Source organism: Aythya ferina (assembly GCF_964211825.1).
Source record: "Aythya ferina genome assembly, chromosome: W".
Taxonomy (NCBI): Eukaryota; Metazoa; Chordata; class Aves; order Anseriformes; family Anatidae; genus Aythya; species Aythya ferina.
Window position 1 is genome coordinate 4,287,503 of NC_140313.1, and position 21,218 is coordinate 4,308,720.

Here is a 21,218-nt window from a genome sequence, read left to right on the forward strand (position 1 = left end):
TCTGTGGGTTTTATCAGGAGCAGCTCTGATTTCCTGGCTGCTTCCTAGTTTTGGTAGCAGGATTCCTAGGATCTCATTCACAATGTGAACCTGCAAGGTTACTTCTTGAAGTTGGCACTTTGTCATGCAAAAACCTTTATAAGAGTAAAGCCTATGGGTGTCATACCACTTTTTTCATGTCTGGAACTCACACGGAAGTCAGTGGAATGGAGCTGAATTCCATCTAGCACCTCACAGGAGAGGGCAGGAGCTACTGCAGAGGACTGACAGTTCTCTCAGCTCTGAGATGCATTTTTGCAGAGACACAGGCATTGCCCAGCTCACTTTCTGTCTTCTTTACCTGGCTTGCCATCAGTGGTGCAGTTTTAGTATTGTAGCTGCTCTTCATGGTTCCCTTTCCCCTGCAGATTGAAGAACTTCTGAAGGAGGTTATGCTGAAGGAGATGAAGAAGAAGATCGATGCCTTCCTCCATGAAATTAACAGCTTGCTGAGTGCCATCCCGGAGACCATCAGGAAGTGATGTAGGTCCCAGGGGGCTGGAGGAGGCAGGAAGGACCATATGTGAGGGACCTTGTGTGGAGCAGGCTCTGCTGATGACAGAGCCAGTTCCCTGTGGGAACCTCCCTTAGGCACTATTTTTTTCTGTTGCTTGCTTTACGTTGGAGGGGTCTTGAAGTTCTGGGTGTGGGTGCCTGCCAGCTCAGGGCAGTGCTGTGTGGGAAGAGGGGTCTTGTTCTGTGCCCATCTGCTCTTGGTGATGCTTACAGCCTTTATTTCTCCTGCCTGTCCCCAGCTCACCGACCAGACGTGGCTCCCTGGGGATGTGAAGGTGCTGTTCCTGCAGGTGCCTTTTGGTGTGAAGGGCAAGTTCAGCTTCCTGCCCCCAGCCCAGCTGAGCATGGTGGGCAGCTACCTGCTAGGCACCTGCATTAAGCACGAGATCAACACGGATGTGGCCATGATGGTGCCATCACAGAACTGTAGGGGTTGGAAGGGACCTCGAAAGATCATCGGGTCCAACCTCCCTGCCAAAGCAGGTTACTCAGAGCAGGCTGCCCAGGTAGGCGTCCAGACAGGCCTTGAATATCTCCAGAGAAGGAGACTCCACAACCTCCCTGGGCAGCGTGTTCCAGTGCTCTGTCACCCTCACTGTGAAGAAGTTCTTTTGCATGTCAGTGCAGAACTTCCTGTGCTCTAACTTGCAGCCATTGCCCCTTGTCCTATCCCCACAAACCACTGAGAAGAGGTTGGCTACATCCTTCTGTCCCCCACCCCTCAGATATTTATATACACTGAGGAGATCCCCTCTCAGTCTTCTCCAGGCTGGACAGACCCAGTTCTCTCAGCCTTTCCTCATAGGGAAGATGCTCCAGGCCCTGTATCATCTTGGTGGCCCTAAGATGATGGGTGAGTCTGGCTGTGCCTGAGCTGAGCCCCATCTCCTGTACCCTGTGGTCCTGCCCCTGTCCTCAATTCTGGACACAAACACAGCGTGGCAACTTCTGTGAGGAGCTGGGGAGTGAGACATCAGTGCTGATGCTGGTTCAGAGATTTTAGTGGCTTTGGTTTTAGCTCCTCGTTATGATCTCCATGCCCTCTCCCTGGGCTGAACCTCCTCTATGTTGCTAGGAAAGTAGAATGTTGTCTTGCTTTGAATGCCATTGCATTTCTGCCCCTACTGCCAAGTCTGTGTTAGAGGGAGGCTGATGTTTGCAGGCTGTTATTGGCTTAGAGCTGCCTCCTCTTGCTGTTCAGTGTGTCTCTGATGGGTTTTGAGAAGATAGTGTCCTGTTAGGCTGTGCAGTTTGGCTCTGTGATCCTAGAGCCTGGTGAACCAGCAAGGCGGTGTTCCTCGCTGACCTGGAGCTCCCTCAGGCTGTAGCTGTGTGTCGGAGATGGGGGGAGCTGTGGGTGTGGTGCCTTGGGCTTAACCAGGCTCTGCATGCAGGAGAGCTGAGATTCCCCTGTCCCTCCCCTTGCAGGAAGTCTTCCAGGACAAAGACAACCTGAACCAGTGCTACCATTGCAAGAGAGCTGTGTACCTGGCCCACATTGCCCACCACTTCTTCAAGGAGAAGCTCTTTAGCAGCATGAAGTTTCTCTACGTGGAGAGCAACCATCTCAAGCCCATCCTGCTCCTCAGGCCCCAAGGTAGAGCCTTCACCTTCCTCCAGCAGAGGGATCAGTTTGGGGCTGTCCTTGCAATTGGTGGTAAATGTTGGAGCTTTGCTCCCAGTTCTCCCTCTCCTCATCCCTCACCCATCCTCATCCTTGATGTCTCTTCCCCTCCTAGGGTTCTTGAGCCTCCCTCTGCAGGTTGGCTGGGCTCTGCAGGGAACAAAGCAGGTCCTACAGAAACGTGGCTCTGTCTGGCACTGTCCTTCCTGTCCAACCTCCTCACCCCTGCTCCCTGTTATCATCTTCCCCCTTTTTCGTGCTTACAGGCAAGGATGAGAAGCTGGTTACTGTTTGACTTCACACCTGTCCTGCCCTGGTTTCTTCAAGCTGAGCCGCTTCCAAACAAGCAAGAACAATGTTTGGAGAGCCTGGTTCATGGAGCAGAGTGCCCCCAAAGAAGGTAGGGCCTGGGCTGGGGAAACACGAGGCTGCTTGTTGCACCTGGAGCTGGGCTCGCTGCAGCCCTTTTCTGCGAGTGGGAGGTTTGTGATTGGATCCAACATGTTGGTTGCCTCCTTGCACAGGAGCCCCTGAGCTGCCCATCCCACACTACAACTCAATCCTCTGTGACATGGTGCTGCTGTCCCACCTGCAGTTCTTGTCCACTGCCTCCACTGGCTTCCCGGGCATGAAGGATGGCATTGCCCTTCTCAAAGTGTGGCTGAACCAGAGTCTCTGCATGAAGCCTGAACAGAGTAGAGGAAAGGGCGGGGGGGGGGGGTATGGCTCTTCTCCCTCTGTTGCTGAGCCCCTGTGGGCAGGATGAACAGGAGGGGATGTGGTAGCAGAACGTGTTGGAGAGGGGAGGGTAGATCCCAGCACCTTGTTGCAGCCCTGTTTGACATAGCTGAGGACACAGTGGCATTGGCAAATGCCACTGGAAGTCTTCCCTGCATCCCTGGAAGTCTTCAAAAGACGTTTAGATGTAGAGCTTAGGGATATGGTTTAGTGGAGGGCTGTTAGCGTTAGGTTGGAGGTTGGACTCGATGACCTTGAGGTCTCTTCCAACCTAGGAAATTCTGTGTGATTCTGTGTGAAATGGCTATACCACCCTCACCAGTGGGGCAGACACAGGTGGCAGCATGACTTGTTCCTTCCTGTTTGCCCACAGCCACCACTGACCTGAGTGTGATGGGGATCAGCCTCATGAAGGATGTGGATGCCTACCTGGTGAGCAATAGCAGTGCTGCCAGCACAGCCAGGGCAGGGAAGTGCCTGCTGTGGAATGGTAGCAAGGTGATGGTTAGTGCTCTGGTGTCTGTGCTGTGGCTCTGTAGGCTTTCTCTGCTCTTCCAGCCTGCCCTGTCTGACTTCCACCAGGCAAAGTGGTCTTTGTGGATCCCTCCGGGCTGGTGAACCTCTGCGCGGGTATGACTGCTAGCAAATACCACCAGGTACCAGCAGGTTGTCAGGGCATCCTAGGATGCTGCCTTAGAGAGCAGAGGCATGCAGAGTGGTTGGGTGTCTGAGAGGAGGCTGTTGGATGTGAGGAGGGGGGTTCAGTTCTGCATTTCAAGCTTTTAATGCCTCTCCTTGGCTCTGAATCTTAGGAGTTCATTTTAAGACTTGGATTTACCTATTGGATGGTGGAAGAAAGTTGTTTTCCTTTGTGTGGGTACCTTCAGGTGAAGCCAAACAGCTGTTTAGCAGGGAAAAAGTTTTGGAACAGAAAAATCCACTTTGATGGCAGGGACATCAAGGGGGGGTGTTTAGCCAGCAGCATAGTGTGCAGTCAAGTGACAGATGAGGGTGGAGGCTGTCTCACCTCAGTGTCTGCTGGGGACCATATAGCTGGGGTTCACTGGGGGACACTGGTGACAGCTGTTGGAGGGATTTGCTTTGCCCCTCCCTTCCTGTTCATGCTCCTGTGTTGTCTCCTTGCTCAGGTCCAGTTGGAAGCCAAGTGCTCCATGGAAATTCTGGATGACAGGATGGTGGATGGCTTCCAGGCGTTGCTCATGACCCTGAAGCCCATGCTCAGAACCTTTGACCATGTCTTCCAGTGAGTCTGCTTGTGCTGGTGGGGTGGTGCTGAGTGAGCCTCTTTGGGGAGGAGTGGGCTGTTTCTAGTCTCTGACCAGAGTGGATTTAGACCTGTTTAGTGGGAGATGGCTCTGCTAGCTCTGGGATAGATGTTGGTGTCTCTTCCATTTGGCCCTTCCACTTCACTGTCTAGATTGACACCCTCCTTCTGGGAAGCTGTGCTTTGGCCTGAGATGCCAAAGTACAGTGTTTCTTCTTGTAGCCCTCATCTTGGGCAAGGACCCTCTGCTCCTTCACTTTACCCATCCTCTAGCATCTCTCTCGCAGAAGGGATTTGGTGAAGGAGGCAGAGGTGGGTGACTGGCTTTTTTCCTCCTGTAGCCTGAAGCATGTCTCCAAGCTACAAAGTGCCTGCAAGAAGATGGAGCTGCTGAACAAGCTGATGGATTGCAGTGGGAACTATGTGGCTGCAGCCTTTCCCTTCATCATCTCGCTGCTGGCCCACAGGCTGGCTGGAAGAGCGCTGCTCATGGCACACTCCTTCTCTCAGACCCCTGAGGTAACACAGTGGGCAGTGACACTAGATCCTTTGCTCCTCGTGGGGTCTTGTACATCCCTCGTGGCACTGCTGGGTGCAGGGAGTGGTTTTTTTACTCACAGGGGAGGAGATGTGCCTGTCCCCTTTGTGTAGGAAGGTAGGACCTGGGGCATGAGGTGTGGCTGGGAGGCTTGGTCTAGGCGGAAGTTGTGGCCCAGCAGTAGGGCAAGGTGAAGGCAAGCAGGTTTCTCACCAGGAAACCTGTTAAGACCTTTCCTGTCTGTGCCCATCTGGGCATCTGAGAGCATATCCTGTGTAGCAGGAAGCTTACCTATCCCAGCAGACACTGCTCTAGCAATGTCATCTCTCCATGTCTTCGTATTTTGTTTCTTCTCAGTGGCCAATTGATGCTGAATCCCCAAAGCACAAGGATGTTGGGTCCCTGATATTTGGGCTCCTGTTTGTTCCTGAGTTTGCTGCCAGCACACTGGAGAAGGGACTGCAAGCTGATTGCTCTGAGATGAGGGGAGTTCCCCTTGTGGGGTGGTGTTAGTTGGGGATGCTAGTGGTTTTGGGGATGCCATGTGTGATGCTGGGTGCCTGCTATGGACAAACCGTTACAGGTCAAGGATGAAGGCACTGCTGAGCTGCTGGTGCTGGCTGTGAGATGTTGATGACATGACGTCCTGGCCCCTGGGATGCCCCTCTGTCTGGGAAGGGTGATGGCCTGTTGAGGGATTTTTGAAACAGCAAGGAGGCCATGACTTGCTGCAGCTGAGCAAACCAAGCTATCAGGACAACTACGAGTAGTTGCCATAATGATGTTCCTTATTGCCCGAGTGAGGAATTAAAAAATACTGTTGCAAGCAGCTGGCACTTCCTTCAAGGACAAGGTCTACATGACTGCTACCACAAGGGAGTTGTTTTCTTGCAGTTGTTTGTCTGAGTGCTTTCAACCAATAATTTTGTGTTAGATGCTATCTGCCCCTGCTAGATTGCTGTAAGAATCAGGCTATTCGAATAATAAAGAGAGAATGATCTGACCATATTGGGGTATGTCATGACTTCGGTTGTTCTTCCTGCAACAAGTGGAGCCTGAGACATAGGACATTGGTGATCGAGCCGGACCTCAAAACTTCTATGGGAGAACAGAGGAGTTGGTGAAGACAACGGAAGAGTAGCGCTGTGAGCCCAGAAGAGTGGTGGGAGGTAGGAGACCGCTTATGGGATAAAGCCATTTCAAGTGGAAAGCTGGATAAAGAAGTATGTGGAACATGGCAGACAGTGATTAATGTGCTCTGTGGTATGAAAGCCGAGCAGCAGGAGGTGATGGTGGCTGTGCACGCTCTAGCAGTACCGTGTGGGACTGACAGAACGCCTAGGGCAAAGCGCCGCCAGTCCCACCGCCCACCCTGCTGTCAGCTCTGGACGCCCGCCCACCTGCCCCGCCGCTGGCTGCTGCATTTCTCTGGTTTGAGCGCCCACCCGCATTGGGTTGCTCTGTCATGTTCTGCCTGCTACTGCGCCCGGGCCTGTTGCCCCGCGGGCCACACTCGCTGCTGCCACTGCTTTCCCTCAGCCCACCGGCCCCTCTGCTGGCGCTGCGGGCTGTCGCTGGCAGCTCAGCCAAGGATGTGGGTGGATCCCCTGAAAAGGCGGACACAGATCTCAGCAGTGAAAACAAGAAACTCAATAAATCCCAGTAGCTAAAAAAAAAGTTTTCAAAGAGTGTGGTGCTGTAGGGGTTTCATTCCATGTTGGAATTTCATTAGTATTTCTAGGAATCTTCTACGTAACTGTACCAAGTGGTGTGGGAATGACTGTAGTGTATTGCTGTTAGGATGACCAAGTACTTTGTTTTGCCGAGGATAATCGATGCCGATTATAATGGACAAAAAAAAAAAAAGATGCGGGATGCAATATTGTATCAGACTTGCAGTATGTTGAGCAGGACCAGTTTGGGTGCCAAGCCGATTTGTGAAGGCCGCCCAAGATGTCTCAAGGGATGGGGAAGTTACTGATGGTGATTCTAATACTGCCAGCAGGGCTTGCACTTGTGACCAAGACTGCAGATTCCATGGCGGCTCAGGGATAGGGCCTGGCAAGGTATCCCTGCAAATGCTACTGGAGGTCCATGTTACTTAGGTAAACTTACTATGTTTGCTCCTAGCTTGTCGCAGTTCTGGAAGATCACCAGACATAAACGGGCATTGCTCGCACCGGATTGCAATGATAATGTTCAATTGCTTGGTGTTGCAGCTAGAGCGGCATTGACAAGTTTAGTGCCAGGAACAGCAGCTGCGGCCACACTTAATAATTTAGAAAAATTGGCATGCTGGGCTGAGAAGCAAGCCTATGCCACGACAGAGATACTTGAGGAGATGTTACCAGATCAAAATAGTCTGCGACATGCGCTCTTACAGGATCGAGCTGCTATTGACTTCTTGCTCCTGGCTCAAGGGCATGGGTGTGAGGACTTTGAGGGAATGTGCTGCATGAACCTTTCTGATCATTGTGAGTCAATTCACAAATCCATTACTTTCCTGAAGGAGCACGTGGGAAGGATTCAACATGATATTAGTCCTTTCGATCAATGGCTCACTGATTTGTTTGGGACAATGTGTAGATGGTTACTGGGACTAATTAAGGATTCTGTTTGTTGTGGTGTTAATCATCATTGCATGTTGTATTAAATGTGGTTAAAGGGTTACTTGCAAAACTGTTACATCAGACTTGGATTGCTCAAAAAAGAAAAAGGGGGAATTGTTGAGGAATTCTTGAAACAGCAAAGATCCCGTGGCTTGCTGCAGCTGAGCAAACCAAGCTACCAGGATGATTACGAGGAGTTGCCATAACGATATTCCCTTATCGCCCAATTGAGGAATTAAAAATATTGTTGATAGCAGCTGGCACTTCCTTCAAGGATGAGATCTACGTGACTGCTAATCACAAGGGGGTTGTCTTCTTATAGTTGTTTCTGAGTGCTTTCGACTAATAATCTTGTGTTAGATGCTCTCTGCCCCTGCTAGATTGCTATAAGAATCAGGCTATTTGGGTAATAAAGAGCATGATCTGACCTTATTGGGGTATGTCATGACTTCAGCCGTTCTTCCTGCAACAGGCCAGCATCGTACAAAGCTGCCCTGGAGATGGGAGCAGCCCTGTTTCTTGTTCACTCTTGCTCTGTTCCCACCTGTCCATGTTTTGGGAGATGTAGGGACAGTGTCTCAATTTCTGCTTGTTTCTTTTGCATGGAGAGGAAGGAACAAGGGGGGAAGACGCCCCTCAGGGCCCTGGAGAAGGGGAAGCACCTCATATTCTCACCTTGAGCATCCCTTTTTGGGCTGGGTGTTGCTAAGTTGCTCCCAAACCCTGTTTCTGCTGAGGATCCAGGATGGGGGAGCAAATGCTGGTATCAAACTGTTTTGTCTTGTCTGCAACTCTCCCTAGGTGTGGGGTTCCTGTGCTTCCTCAACTTGCTGGTGACCTTTGACTGGAACAACAACCCTTTCATCATCAACCTGAATGCTGGCCTCACAGGTGAGCGGGCAGCATGTGGGCTGGGGTTGTGGGAGAGCTGTGGTTGTGAGGGTTCTGAGCCCTCCTTTGGTCAGCCCCTGGCTCTGGGGTTTTTGGATATGTGAGTACTTCCAGGCTTCTGTGTTGAACATGGAGACTTTCCTACTCATTTCCTCTTCTGCTGTGTTTAACCTGGCTTTGGAGTTGGGTTGTGGCTTTGAGAGCCCCACTGAGCAGCCTACATCACAGGGGCTATCTGCTGGTTTCCAGCTGTGAGACATGCAAGGAAAAAGGGCTACAGTCCTCTACTGTTTGTTACCTATTGAGCTTTGAGGATTTCCTGGTAAAAGTCTCTGTTTCCCAAAGGAACATTTTGGCACATCCAAGTGGACCTGTGGCCCTACACTCTTATTATTTTGTCTGCTGATCGCCTTTCAGGTACATGCTCTATCTTCCTGGGAGCCAGGAGAGACCACAGGATTGTTTTAGCTTTGTTGGGGTGCTAGGGTGGGTGGGAGGGATAGCAACAGCTACAGTGTTTAAAACTGATTTATAAAAGAAGGAAAAGCTGCTTGGGAGTGCAGGCAGGCTCATGGAGGAAGCAGTTGTTTCTGTGGGTTTCAGCACTCCTCCAACTTTCTCTTTTTTGTGAGTTTGGGAGAATGGGTTTTGGAAACAGATTTTTCTGCACTCCATTTTTTCCTAATGAACAAAACAGGAAATGTTTTTGGCCAAAGAACTTTTTCCACTTAAAAAGCAAAGCAGAAGACTCTTCAGGTGCAAACTCCTTTCATTAGCTTCTGATGTGAGCTCCCAGCCCTTGTTAATCTCAGCAACTGCACCTTGAGCTATGTCTGGGCCCACATGAGAGCACCTGGATGAGTTCAGAGCCAAGGTCCACCCAGCCCTGCATCTTGTCTCTAAAATTTATCATCAGCAGATGCAGAGGGAAGTGCAAGATCAGAGCAAGTGCAGAGCTGATGCTCCTCCTGCTTCTCTCCCAGCTACTTGCAGCATTTGCTAGTGCTTGCCCCTCTGCTGCAGAGGCCTGTTCTTGAGGGCTTGGTGAGTGCCACCCACTGCTTTCCTCAGAGAGCTGGTGGTAGGGCTCAACCCCAGGTTCATCCGGCTCTGTATGGCAGCAGAGCAGGGCCAAGGCATGGTGGGAAGGGATAAAAGGTGGCTGTGCTGCTGGGCTTGCCATCTCTAAACCTTCCTGGGCTTCAGCCACCCTCATAGCATGCCCTGGTTCTGGATGCAGAGGGATTGTGTCCCACAGCCTCTGGCCTGCTCTCAGGCTGGCATGTTTTGCAAGCCGGCAGCATGCTGAGAGCTGGGGAGATGCAAGCAGTTGTGTATTGGTACCCTTTCTGTTTAGCAGATGAGAAAAAAAGAGTAAATATCCTGCCCCTAGTTTAAAATGTGCTGGGAAGTACCCAGGCTGGGATTGCAAGGAAGAAAAGGCTCACTGCAAACTCTTATGGAGAGCTAAAAGCTGTGGGAGCTTGTTTTATGACAGATCTATCTGGTTGTGATATATGTTCATCTGATTCATGTCAGTATGGAACAGTGCTAGGGCAACATGGTATGATGAATGTGACCTTCTGTCTTACATACCCTTGTATAACCACAAGTCTAAGAAAAACAGAGTGGTTAATGTATATAGTTCTTGTGTCTTGCAAAGGAATATTTTAACAATTCGTGTCAATAGAAAGCAGTTCTGTCTGTCTCTGGGTCCTGCACTGGCAATTTAATTCTTCCACAGATGTGGTTTCTTCCCTTTCCTCCCAGTGTCCCAGTCTCCCCCTCATTATAGTCAATTTATCAAATCTTCAGAAATATTCCTCAAATCCATGAGCCTATTTGCTTTTGTTATTCCGAACTCTTATTCCTAACAGTTACAGCCTTTTTGCCTTCTTTGTGGTTGATTTAGCACTGCTATAGATGTGACTGGAGTGTCCCTGTGAATGGCCTGTGAGGAATGTTTTAACTACTCGTGAAGTGTCAATAGAGAGCTATTTGTAGTTGTATGTTCTTTCTTTGAAGTCTTTGTCTGGGGGTTTCAGAACAACTGCTAACAACTAGTAACTGTTATGGCTTCTGAATGGGACACTATGCAAGCCCCTGATATCTGACCAGGTGGCCAGGAGATTAAGGAGAAGAAAGAAAGAAGCTGAAGGACGGCTAGGAGACAAAACTTGCAGGGGACGCTGTGTAAGCTTTTGACATGCTGCCAAGGAGTACAAAGGGGAAGGACAAGGAAAAAAAAAACTGAGAGGAAGACTAGGAGCCTTCAGCATGAAAGGCCCCCAGGGGGACCACCGGAGACTGATGCGCATGCTCCAGTAGGAGGGTTTGGATCCCGGAAGCTAATTATAATAACCCGTTTTTTAGAAGTAGTAATGAATATGTATTAGCCTAGGAGCATAAAAATCAGCTACTTGATGTAACTGGTGTGCGTCTAGGTGGAGCACAGACTCCTGACGCACCCAGCGCTGTTTGCTTACCTCTATTCCTTTAATAAATTGTAAACTTTGATTATAATCCTATTTTGGGACTGAGCGATTTATAACATGGTGGTGTGGCTGTGGGGGAGGAAATGTGACCTGGAGAGTTCCTCTCTTCAGTGGCCTCCTGTCTAGGTGAATGGCTGTAGTTTTGCCCTCATATTTCATGTTCTCTGTGGTCCACAGCACATCCCTCTGCAGCTTGTTTTGTAAGGTCTGCTGGGCACTGAGGTCTGGCTGCATGGGATCAGAGGGTGGGAAAGGTTAAATGTGTGTTGCACCACCCTTTTTTGGACTGATACGTGGGCAAGGAGGCTGGTTGGAGGGCTGTGGGTGCAGCAGAGCATCTCACCCAGTTGCCTGCTCTCCGCAGATGCAAAGTGCACAGAGATCAAGAACAAGTTTGTGGCCATTCACTCTCGTCTCCCTATTGTGTTCATTGCCACCCCCCAAAGACCAGTGGAGCTCGGTGTGGACCTGAGAGCGACCCTCAGCGCAGGTGAGCTGGGGCTCCTGATCCGTGCCTTGTGGTGTCAGGGGCATTTCCCTGCTTCCAGTGTTGGGGGAGCTTTGCCAGCCCCATGGGTGGCTGGGGTTCCCCCTGCATCTAGGAGTTTCACCCTGAAGCTCTCTTTCCTCCACAGATCCTGCAGCGCCTTCTCATGCTGGTCGCGGAGTCTTTCCGAGCCCTGGAGGAGCTCATGGACCCGCTTGGCAGCTAGGACATGAAGGTAATCCCTTGGGGGCCCCACACGAGAGTTTTTGGGTTTTGGCAAAGCAGATGGGAGAGGAGCTGGACATGGAGGAGCTCCAGCCATCATGTGGGCTGGAGGCTGCCCCCTCCAGTCCTGCCCATGTGTGCATGACATGAGCCCCTGAACTCCTGCCCAGTTGCAATTTAATAAATCCTCTGTCTCTCCCCACATCCTGCAATGGGAGAATGGCTCATCCTGACTCCCAGCTTGCCTTGGGGCTTTGCAAAACATCACTTGTTTCTCCCCAGCCTTCACCCTTTTGGTTTAACCTGGACTGAGCTTGGCAGCAGGCACTGTTGCAGGACTTTTTCTGATGGCATTCAGGTTTGGGTGAGCTTGTTGCTGTCTTGACAATGGGAGAGGAATTGGAATCAAGCTGGTCTGGGCTGTTGGGGTGAAGCAGTCTCAATAGAAAGTGGTGGGAGGGAAGAGCTCTGGGAAAATCCACCTAGCAGCATTTCAGACTGTCTCAATGTGGGGTTTTACTTCCATTTGAAAAAGATTAGGGAGGGAAGAGGAGGAAAAGTTAGTCTCCTCTGTGTACCTGGACTGCGGTCCTTCAGCACTGTTTCTGTCTTCCAGACAGAAAGGGACAGACGGTTCTCTCTTGGGATTTGGTGTTTATAGCACCCTGAAGGTGCTCTCTGTTGCCAGCTGCCTTTATTTCTGCAGTTTTAGTCTCACTTGTGGTGTGGACAGTTCCTGTGGTGGCTCTGTAGTCTGTCCTGTGACCAGACCAGTGACACTGCATGCTACTGGGGTGCTGGTTTCGGTGTGCCTAGTCTCCTCCACAAAACATAGGTGCTGACACACCTTTCTCCTGCTCTCAGGTCCGCTGCATAGTCTGTGTGTAACTTGTGGTAGCAGGACTTGTCACCACAGGGTCTAGCACTGTGGGGGCCTTTGATTTTTGCCTGTAAAGTCCCAGAGAAGTGCAGCTGAGCTATGAAGGGCTGCTGATTTCTGACAGCACTGTTCCATGTTTAAGGGTGGCAGGTGCTGGCCAAGAACTGTGAATTACTTGCTTGTTTTACCTCCTCTCCTGGCTGCTGGTGCTGCACTGTTGCAGTTGGGCTCTTCCCTGGGGGGGATGGCAGTGACATGAGGGAGGCAGGTGGTCAGAGGAGACCCTTGTGTGGCAGTTAGGGGCAGGGCTCAAAGCTGCATCCTGCTCCTTTCTACATCCTTTTTTTGCTGATGACCCTGCTGGGCATTTGGGTGCCAGGATGCTCTGGGAACCTTTTCATTGAATCTGACAGCTCAGGAGAGATGAGGGAATAAAGGGACAAGGGCAGAAGAGCAGAGGCTTGCCTCGGGGTACAGCTTGATTCCTTGCATCCAAGGGATGTGCTGCTTTCTAGTGATGAGCTGTGCAGAGCCTTTCCATGCTCCCTTAGCCACGTAACTGTGCCATCTGCTCCTTTTGGGAGCCTATTGTGGGACAGAGGAAGAAGAAGATGATAACAGGCAGAACAGCTGATAACTACTACTCTTTTCTGTGTCACAGCCAGGCCAAATGCAGCTTGAAAAGGATCCGGGATGTTGTGTGATAGGGTGATTATTGGCTGTCCTCAGTGTGAATCCTTAGCTGCCTGCCACTTAGCTCTTGGGTAGGATGGGTGGGACCTCCGGCTCCTGCACAGCAGGGACAGGGACCTTGGGATGCTGTCTGTCTGTACTAGGGGAGACAGCCTGTACCTGAGCTGGAGACTGAGAAGAGTCAGGGCTGAGGCTGTGGGGATGGGGTGCAGCCTTGGTGATGTTTCCCGTGGTGATTGAAAGGGGAAGCTGCAGGGCTGGTTTATTTCAGGCTTGTATTCATCCTTTATGCTGCTTTCTACCCAGATTTGTCTGGACCTTCATTGTTCCTCTGTGTTCCCTCCCTGGAATTAGCATTATAGCCTTAGCGTTATGGCCAGCTGTGATATTCTGGCAGCCTTTGTATATCTTTATGGGCTAACGTCCATTTTGGTCATGTTCCTAGGACAGGGGTAGGTGTCTCTGAGCAGCCCCTTTGGGGGGAAGCCCTTGCTAGTAGCTTCTTGTTCCTTGCCTTATTATTTATTACTGAAAGAAACAAACCTGCAGGCTCCCAGTGCCTTTTAAAATATGGGTTTATCTGCAGCATTCCCTATACTATGGAAAACATGTGAGTGATGTTAAATGAGGGGAGAAAAGAGTTTTTTGGCCTGGCTGGGAAGTGGATGTGTCCAGTGTAGTGTTTCCAGTTCAATAGTGAGTATGAGGCCACTGATGATGCTGTGGCCCATGTCCAGCCACAAGAGTAACACTTTTTTTTATTTCCTTCCGTGTAGGATGTCAGCAGGGTGTCCTTAACCCTAGTGTATGTAGGGACCTGCTTTTGGCCAAGGTGGGGCTTGAGGGCAAAGGTTCTGAGGGGGCTGAGAGCTGGGGTGGCTTAGGGTCAGTCCCTGGCTCTACCACTGGCTTGTGCTTTCACTGTGGCCACATCACTTAATCCTGCTATGAGAGGAGGCTGCTCACTCTCTTTTTGAACTGCAAACTGTCTGTGTGAAGTGAATTGAATAACAAACCCCACAAAGCTCCTTCCCTCCTTCACGTGCCAGCTTGGCTGTAGGGGAGTGTCCTGGGAAGCACAGGCACATTTATTCCATCTTCTCCTTCCTAGCTGCAGCCCCTGCGTCTGAAGTTCCTTATTCCAAACACTAGGCTTTTAACATCAGGCTTCATGCCTAGTTAAACTGCTCAGGGTGTGATAAATTAGTAGGGGTTTGTTCATTGTCCTTGAGTATTTAAAGAATCTACTGAGGAGATAAGGTTTCATAACTCACGGCATTGTAACATGGGGACAAAGCAAGACATCCTGTTTTGCCCCCACTTGAACACAAGCACAACGCATGATCACCGGAGGAAGAATAATGACCCCCAACAACAGACTGCGCAGTCTCAGGACAGGTCTCGACAAGCCGGAACTTCAATGCTATAAAACAGCGACACTGGAAAGGGGAAGTTGCGTGCCGTGGTGGAGCGGAGACTCCCCAGCCGCCCAGCGCTGTTTTGCTTGTGTCTGCTTACTTGATTAATAAAATAATTTCAATAGACCAGTAAATTGTGTGGTCTAACTTATAACAATTTGGTGCCGTGACTCGGATGAAGGCAATCTGATTGAAAGACCTTTGGAGGGGGCGCCCCGCTGATTTCAGCGGCCTTCGCTAGGACTACTTTCATTCAAATCCTTCACCGACGAACCCAAAATTAGACACAAACAAATAAAACCGGTAAACCCCAGGCAACCTTTGTGCACGAAGCCTGAACGAAGACCCACAGGGTGGGTAAGTATAGGCCGGTGATCCGTTCGGTTGGGATTGGGTATCCCGGAACACAACAAACGAGACGTCCAATTGCGGACGAAGCGAGTGTGGACCCCTCGGTAGTGCGGTTCCCACATCCCGCGAGGGACTGGGCCACAAAAAGGGGGAAGCGATCCATGCGTGTGTGTGTGAAGGTGTTCCGGAAGATGGGACAGAAGAAGAGTAAGCCTTCTGGTCCCATGGGTGGGGTAACGTCTGATGTTAGGTTACCCCGGGATTAATGATTAAAAATTGGCAGGATTCCCCTTTTAGGCGGGGAAGGAATAAAGTAAAAATGATACATTATTGTGTTGAAATTTGGGGTGGTAAACAGATTTGAGGAGACCACCTTTACTGGCCTGTATTTGGGTCTTTTGAAGATTGGGTTTGTCAGGCCTAAATATTTATGTAAACTCAAAGGAACCCTTTAGCCTGGAAGAAAGTGAGTATGAGCACCTCTGGATAAATTCAGATATGAGGATGCATCTATATCCTCTAAAAGAAAAAGGAGGGCGGGATAAAAAGAGAAAGGACTTGGAAGTCCCGACACTGCCCCCGCCCTATATTCCACCGCCCACATCAACGGCTCCTGTCCTTAATGGACTCCACGAATTAGCTAACCCAGGAGAATTTGAATCGGATCATGAAACACAGGGGCCGGTAACCAGAAGCAGGGCAAGAAATCAGAAATCTGCTTTAAGGGAGGGATTATATCCCCTACGAGAAATAGCGATGGGGGGACCCCAGCCAGGAATGGAATATGTGGCCATCCCCATTAACTCCGGGGATGTCCGAGATTTTAAGAAAAGGACAGGAGGACGGTAAGTGAGCTTTAATGGCTTCTGGCATAATGTTTGCAGCTGCTGAGGAATAATTCTAACTGGAATAATAACTGTACATTGTATATTGTATATATAAAAGCCCGGGCATATTTGTTAAAGTATTCTTTTATTCATATGTTAATATGTAAATATGTAAATATGAGAACTGCCATTGAGGTGTATGTCTAAGGGAACAAAATTTGCCCAGGCATATTATCGGCTCATCAGGTTTAAATGTCAACAGGCAGTTAATTTACAGTGGTCTGATTTTACTTGTGTATCTATATATATTGTGGATTTTGGAGGGATTGGGATTGACTAGTAAAGAGCTTCTAGGAAAACAGTGGAATATTAACCACTGTAGATTACAATAGGAAAGTTCAAAGCAAAGAAATCCGGAGGAAAAGCCCTCTAGGATGTATGCTAACACATTGGATGGATATAGTGGGGTGAGAGGGTACAGAAAGTAAAGAACTCTTATCAAATATTGTAATCAATGGTGGCCACTTTATAAACTAGAGGATGGAGCGGAGTGGCCCCTAAATGGAACTATTAATTATAACACCATATTACAGTCAATGTTGTTTTTGTGGAAAGAAGGAAAATGGGATGAAATATGGTATATTGATTGATATGTTGTTTCAGTATCTGGGAGGGAAAAGGTATGGAATTAAGTTGGACTCTGACTGAGCCTTTGGTGCTGGTATTAGAAAAGTACGGGCTGGAGAAAGATAAAGGAAGTGTTAAAAGGGTTGCTGAAGGTGTTAAAGGTGTGGCATGTAGTATTTAACAGAGCTGTTTGAAATTGAATGAGCAGGGAAAGGGGATGTAGGCATTATCTAAGTAACAGTCTAGAAGTTTTGGTATATTTGCATATTTGCTGTGGTGTTTGGTCAGTTTCCCAAGCATCGGGAGGGGGACGGTGGGGGGAACAGCCTGCTCCACCAGGGGCCTCTCCAGCGGCCGCAGGGGGGCTTCGGCTCCAGTGCCTGGAGCGCCTCCTCCCCCTCCTTCTGCACTGACTTTGGCGTCTGCGGGGGGGTTTCTCGCTCTCCCAACTGCTGTTGAGCAGCAGGTTTTTGTTTGTTTCTTTGTTTGTTTGTTTTCGTGAATGTGCTCTCACAGAGGCACGGACTGTGTTGCTCATGGCTTGGCTCTGGGCAGCAGTGGGCCCCTTTGGGGCCAGATGAAATTGTCCCTTACCTACCACGGGGAGGTTTCTGGGTTTTTCTCACGAGGGCTGCCACTGCAGTTTCCCCACTCCCACACCCCTCACCCCCCCCCCCCCCCCCCCCGAACCCTGCCATCAAACCCAGTACACTGGGGCAGCTAAGTCATTACTGACTTGTAAAGCTTCAGGGATTAAATTAACTAATGAAACCCTAAATGTGATGGGGGTAGAAGGTACTGGGATAACAGTGCCACTTTTGGGGAATACTAAGCTGAGACCAGGGGATAAAATGAGCACTGGGCAATTATTGTATGTATCCAAGGCCGATACTAACTTGTTGGGAAGGGATTTGATGATTAAATTGGGCATTCAACTAGTAAATTGTTAGACTGGAATAACAGTGTTATTAATGGAGTGCTCTCTGGCCCTGAGAGCAAACATACATGTATCCATTCACCTCTGACTGGAAAGACCCTGAAATGGGGGCGGAAGCAACAATATAGGTGGACAATTTTACCTCAGGGGTTTACAGGGCCACCTATCTATTTGGGTAAATTCTAAAAAAAGATTTTGGAGCAATTACAACCTCCCAAGAAGGTATTAATGTTACAAATATGTGGATCATTTTAAGGAAAATCGATACTCCCTGATGGGAGAGAAATGCTGAATGAAGTGATAATGAGGCAATTATTAACTGTTTTACATCAGAAGAGTCATTGGGAGGTGCAAGCAATGTGTGATGTTGTTCTAAGAAAGCATGTCTGTGTAGAAATATATACTTTAGGGAAGCACACATGCAGAGGATGTACTATATTGTGGGAATAGAAATGTTGTTTTTGCAGAGTTACATTGTTTAGAAGGAGGGAATGTGGTACTGAGATATGCTTACAGTGATAAGAAAGTTTAGCAGGCGACCTTGTAAAATGCAGACAATCAGACTCCTTAGGACAGTTAGGTGAAAATCACGGTGTCAAGTCAGATAAGTGAAGAAACATTACCACTTCAAGCAGTAAAAATGTCAAAAGAAATTTGAAATTTAACAGGCCGGCGACTGAAGGCCATGCATTGTTTGTGAAGCATCAGGTAGATTGTGAATCTGGATTACCCACTCAGTGGGGAAACAGGGGAGGGTCCTGCCATCAAAAGGTATATAAACTGTGTTTTGGAACTAGTAGATGCGCTCTCTCCCGCTTGTGGGGCGCCCGCCATTGCAATCGCGAATAAATTACTACTTCACTGAGATCCTCGCCTGAGCCTAAGTTATTGGCTACAGAGTGTTTCTCACAATATGTCAAAGGGTAAATAAAAAGGTCTTCTGTAACCTATCTAGAGGGGGACGGGAGCCAGGGCTTTGACCTTTCCAAAGTATACAGGTAGACTTTACTGAGTTACTTGTTTGTCCTAATTGACCACGTGACTGAATGGGTGTAAAGTTTTACTGCAAGGATTAAAGCAGGCCTTAGAGATTGAGTGGGATTTTCACAGCCCCTGGCACCCCTTCTCTTCTGGAAAGGTAGAGCGAATGAATGGTGAAATTAAGAAACAACTAACAAAACTTATGCTGGAAACTAAGGCTTCTTGGGTAAAATGCTTACCCCTTGCACTGTTAAACATATGGATGCAGCCCAGAACTGATGTAGGAATTTCTCCTTTTGAAATGCTATATGGTATGCCCTATGACTTGGAATTGCCACTTGATCACCCTCAATTCTAATTAAGACTTGGAAAGAGACTTTTATTTTTTAACACCACGATGGGGAAGGCCCCTATGTTGTTTTGCTTACTACAGAAACAGCCGTCCGGACTGCGGAGAAAGGATGGACACGTGCCAGCCGTGTTAAAGGACCCATCTGTGACGAGAAGTGGGAGATCGCTCCAGGAAACAAAGACCTGAAGCTCACATTGTGACGAACTCGATAGGTACCGTGGGTTAAGGTAGAGGCTCTCCCCTGAAGAACACTACTGCTGCCGAGAAGAACTAAAACCTCGTTGGCTGCAACCCAACTGACGAGTGAGGCAGAGGAGTGAATAAGTGGGGAAAGAAATGGGCCTCAGCCATTCCTATCGGTATTTGGGGGTTCTCGCAGTAATTTCATCCTGCATAGCGACTCAACACCACCCCCACCAACCTTTTAAATGGACTTTAAGTCGATTCGAAGATCAACAGGTTATTGCAACCCAGATAACATCGGGGGGGCCAAGCTTTACTTCTACACTATGTCAGCTGATCTCGAGGCCCCGATGCTGGGAATATATGGGATTTTATTTCTGCCCAAGTTCTAACCCGGGAAAGGGATACTGTAAATGCCTGAACGTGTATTATTGTGCATACCGAGGGTGTGAAACCATTGCTACAGACTGGACACTCGGGGCTGGTCGGGATAAATTCTTACAAGTGGAATATGGGCTGCAAGGTTGTAACCGACAATTGGATCCCCGTTACAGGTGGCGAGGGCATGGTATAGGGTATACAGGAACCTTCCATGGAAATAAAGAAATTTGCAAGGTTCTATATATAAATATAACAAACTCGGACGATACTAGCTGGGTACTAGGAAAAATGTCAGATTTTACGAACACGGAACAGATAGGGGAGGACTCATACTAATAAAGAAGGAAAAACCCGAGACTTCCAAGGTAGTCGGGCCTAATAAAGAGTTAATAGGGGAAGGTTTGGTTGTCCAGACTGTAAATATACCTGGGACTGCCCAACCTACTACAGTGTTTTCTAATAAGTCGACAGAGTTATCCTTTCCCACGCTGCTTCCAAGCATTGTGAAAAAAGAAAGGGGTTGTACCCGAGGAGATAACTGAAGGGTGCTGGCTATGTGTAAGTGTTAAGCCCCCATATTCAAATTCTTCCAAGTGCAGTTGGGGTCAGGAAATCGGGATAACTTTGACCCAAGTTACGGGAAAAGGTAGATGTATCGGCACAGTTCCAAGAGATAAAAATGATCTGCGCCATGCCACTGAAAAAAAAAAAAACGTACCAAACACACAAATGGTTAATTCCTGCAAATAACACTAGGTGGGTATGTTCATTGTTGGGAGCCATTCCTTGCCTATCTTTAAAATTTTTTAACACATCTCATGATTTTTGTGTACAGGTGGTCATTATACCAAGGATTCTATACCACACTGAAGAGTATACCTATACCCATCACACAGTGGCTGAATACCATCTGGTAAAGATCATACTGGGGTGGTAAGAGATACAATGACTAAATTGCGGGAAGGATTAGAAAAACGCAAAAGGGAAAATGAGGCTCGTCAGAATTGGTATGAATCCTGGTTTAATTACTCACCTTGGCTTACTACCCTGCTATCAACCATAGCAGGGCCCCCTTGTTGTTACTTATATTAACACTGACTTTTGGACCATGTATATTCAATCAAGTAATCGCAATTGTGAAAAGTCGATTAGAAGCTGCTCATCTTATGCTCGTGCGTGATAAGTATGAATCTCTTGAGCAGGAGGAGGACGACACAGAAACTTTGATGCTCAGCAAGCAGATATTTTGTTCATTGAATTTTTGCAATATGTTAGAAAAAGGAGGGATTGTAATAAATTAGTAGGGGTTTGTTCATTGTCCTTGAGAATTTAAAGAATCTACTGAGGAGATAAGGTTTCATAACTCACGGCATTGTAACATGGGGACAAAGCAAGACATCCTGTTTTGCCCCCACTTGAACACAAGCACAACGCATGATCACCGGAGGAAGAATAATGACCCCCAACAACAGACTGCACAGTCTCAGGACAGGTCTCGACAAGTCGACAAGTGGACAGGTCTTGACAAGTCTCGACAAGCTGGAACTTCAATGCTATAAAACAGCGACACTGGAAAGGGGAAGTTGCGTGCCGTGGTGGAGCGGAGACTCCCCAGCCGCCCAGCGCTGTTTTGCTTGTGTCTGCTTACTTGATTAATAAAATAATTTCAATAGACCAGTAAATTGTGTGGTCTAACTTATAACAAGGGTAAAATAATGCAGGCTTCTCTGCCTGTGAGTCAGAAGTGCTGTCGTGGATGGAGGGAGCTGCAGCCCTTTCAGTTCCATCTGCAGATCCTCTGTAGCTGCTCGGCCCTCTGTGCCAGGAAAGGGGGCTGGCCTGTGGTGAGTAGAGCTTCAGCCATAGCCTGTGAAGAAGGAAATAAGTTTATTATTTAAAAAAAAAAAAAAAAAAAAAGGCGGGGGGGGGCGCAGAAATTCCTGGTCTTACAGTAATGTCCAACAGCGCCTCTAAGTGACTTTGGCTTCTGCACTGGAGTCTGACTGACCCCAGGGTGGTGAAGGTTTTGGTAGGATGCCAGCAGCTGCTTCAGGAAGGCTTTATTTTAGTTTGAGCAGAGAAAAAAGTCCATATGCATCCCTCTTCATTTCCTGGGATTTTATTTTTTTTTGGACAGGTTA

General features: G+C 48.6%; 1 pseudogene across 1 annotated transcript; it reads left to right on the forward strand.

The window, feature by feature from the left end:
• Positions 1–758: 758 nt before the first annotated feature.
• On the forward strand, positions 759–20,040 carry LOC311426475 (nucleolar protein 6-like; annotated as a pseudogene). The gene is made up of 13 exons (XR_014698944.1): positions 759–1,061; positions 1,984–2,152; positions 2,446–2,579; positions 2,704–2,874; positions 3,291–3,349; positions 3,476–3,573; positions 4,066–4,181; positions 4,544–4,721; positions 5,098–5,248; positions 8,151–8,240; positions 11,100–11,225; positions 11,371–11,457; positions 18,595–20,040. The product of XR_014698944.1 is annotated as a nucleolar protein 6-like (transcript).
• Positions 20,041–21,218: the final 1,178 nt, after the last annotated feature.